A 3332-nucleotide genomic window follows, 5' to 3' on the forward strand; every position below is an offset into this window, starting at 1 on the left:
GAAACCTATATTAGCCAACATATTTTGCAGCGTTTTCAGTTTTACAGTTTATATTCCAGCACTCAAAACTCAGGGTCAAGTTTTGACAAAAGAAGTATTTAGTCATACTAAATACTGAGATAATATTTATATCTTAGATTGGTCAAAGTAAATCACACTGATTTCTAATGATCTAAAAATAAGTTAAGATGTCCTAATGAACATGCACCTACATTTGATAGAAATTAAATGTAACTTTTGTGTTCAGATTTTGGTTTACATAGACTATCATATGTCAAGAGTTTTTATATAAAAGGATCATTTCTACTCACTGTGCATTACAACCAACTGATGTGATTAATATGGATGGTAAAAATTATCCAAAATATGGATATGACAGTATTATGTGACACATGCAGTGTGGAAAAAATATTGTGAAACACATCTGTTTACATTAGTTTTAAAAAAGATGTGGTCTCATAGGTAAGTCGTATGTTACTAACTTAGCCCTAAATGTTCTTTTAACTACTGCTTTAATATCTCTGCAAAATATACTTAAGATACATTTTATAGTAACAGGAGCCTTTTAAATTTAAGTTGATTTGTCCCCTGTGTTCTTGATTTTTCAATACTTCAACTCGGTCAAAATTTTATAGACAGGCCTGAAATTTTTTGAGTACTTGTTTCTTTAGTAGTTTGAAGATAAAAAGCCACTTTTTAAGTACTAAATGTCATTATATGTCTTTAAAGTTTCCTGTGCTTCAGATTTGAAATAATTTAGTCATCTTTTCTCTGTATGTAAGTTGTGTAATTTGTTACTTTCAAATACCAGTACTTCAATACAGTTAGGTTTTTTTGTTTTTTGGTTATGTGTAAAAATGGAGAGAAACAGTGATGCGAACCAATATTTTGCTTCAGAGCACATTTCCTAAACATAAATTTATCTTCCTAATTATGTTTACTTAAGCAAATATTCAATTTTATTTGCATTACTTGAGAATGTATTTATTTTAAGATGAAAGCAATCCAGATGTATATCTAAATATTAGGCAGAATTCAATCAATAATTTAAAAATTTGCATGGATAATACATAAAATGATTAATTCAAAAACAAATACATGAGAATTGACAGTCTATTACAGTGATAATTTTGTATTTTTCAGAAAAAAATGAAAGGAAATTCCTCTTACTTTTTTCTTTTTATTATTATGACCAGCTTTTGATATTTCATTGTTATTGAGATACATTTTTAGAATAAAATTTCGTTCTCCCAGAAGAAAATAAAGTGCATAAAGTTAATTTATGGTGGAAATCTCATTAAAAGTCAATATAGAAAGATGTTCTTATCCTAGTATTTAAAAATACATATGGGATTATTTCTTTTGTCCTGACCACAATGCAACATTGTTAGTTGTATACTTACTGGATTTTATCTATGTTTTTGTGACTTCCAAATGAAAATAATTCCAGGAAAGCATCATATTAAAGCTATTTAAAAATTGTTGACACATCTCCAGAAGTAACTTTATATAAATAGATTAAAGATTTAAATGCAAAACAAATAAAAGTTCTAGAAGAAAATAGAGCCAGATACTTAAATTTTCTTAGAGAAGTGTTGGGAAAGGCCTGTCTAAGCACAAGACAATCAGAAACCATAAAAGAAAAGACGTAAAATGTAAAATTGTTATATGTCAAAACAACAACCCATCATAAAATAAAATTAAAAGACAAATGAAGATAAACACATGCAATATACGAGTGAAACTTTTAATAAGTAAAGATCTCTTATCAATCAATAATAAAAAGGTGAATGCCATAAGAGTCAAAGGGACAAAGGAGTTTTATGTCCTTAATGGTCCTAATAGTTGAGACTCAATTCATGGAGGATTTTCTTCAAGGATGGCTTCTGAAACACAGAGCCTAGACTTTCATCTACGAAGTCTTAGCTGCTCTTCCACAAGAGGCAGAAAGGAAAAATTAACCTTATAATTCTTTAACTATTCTTAGAAAATAGAAAGCATAAACTAGTATCTCCATAGAGTAACCTGCCACATTAGTATGTATTGCTTCTATAATCAAAATATCAGAATATATTTTGATACACACAAAACAACAAAACAAGTGAAAGAGAAGCAAGGGCTTGAGCCCTTGGGCATCATGCAGTGACCTGGTTCCTTTCCAGGACCCTAACAGTATTGCAGTGACTGCACCCTAGCAGTCAAGTTCTGCTGGGAAAGTCTCTCCACCCAGCAACTTGACACCAGTGTAAATTCTTGCTCACTAACCTCAACTGGCCCCTTAACTCTGCTCAGCAATCTTACCCTATTTCTTTGGTTAATTCATGTTTCAATACCCCCCAAACCCTTTTCACTTTTCTCAAATACCTAATCCTGCTAGTTCCCCCATTGTCACTCTGAGTAGATGACCTTACTTCTTATTTCACAGAGTAGATATCATATGGGCATTCTTTCAAACATTTCCTGCTATGAAATATACAATTCTGTCCCCATCCTCACTTCCTTTTGAACCATTAAAATATAGGAGATAGTTGCCCCTTCTCTGTTGAATGGGTATTATCTCATTCAGTAAATAGGTGTTGAATGAATCAATCAGGAAGTTACTCTGACCTGGGAGTACAGTGAAATTTTTCTCTGCAGTCTTCATGGTTCTACTGAGTTTTCAATTACTCTGTGTTTGTTCCAGTAAATCTGAGAAGACTGGGGCACTACCCAACTTAAACTAGACTGTGAGCTCCTTCAAGGCAGGGATGGCATTTGATTTATCTTGGTATCTTCCTCAGCTCTGCACTGTGCTCAGTAAGTGTGTTTGTTCAAACAGGATGCATGAAAGAATGAAGGATTACCATGTGACCTATCTTTGGCTGCTCTTGCTAATTTCATATGGCTTGAGAAGCTTTGTTACATTGGAATGAAGTCTCAGAAGAAAAATCCTTCATTCATTCTCATTTCAACAAGGAGCACATGAGTGATTAGAATTCAGAGGCTACCAGCTGGAGCAAGATGATTTCTCTGTTTCATCTTAGGAACACACACACACACACACACACACACACACACATCACACCACACAACAATGCTAAAGAGGAAAATGATTGAAAATGGGATGTTGAGAAAGTGAGGCAGAAAAAATAGACTGAAAGGTTAGGATGTGGGCCTTGAGAAGCAGGAGATGAGAAGTGAGAAGGGCCTTACTCATCTGTTGCAAGGAAAACGATCATATGCTCACTATTCCTCCAACACACATTGTACTTTCTGAAAAACATGCCTCTGCTGCCTCTAGGATGGAGGCAGACTATAAGTAAATATTTTATTAATTGGAAAGAAAAATACAA

Source organism: Pteropus alecto, unplaced genomic scaffold, assembly GCF_000325575.1.
Source record: "Pteropus alecto unplaced genomic scaffold, ASM32557v1 scaffold126, whole genome shotgun sequence".
In the NCBI taxonomy this organism is placed as follows: Eukaryota; Metazoa; Chordata; class Mammalia; order Chiroptera; family Pteropodidae; genus Pteropus; species Pteropus alecto.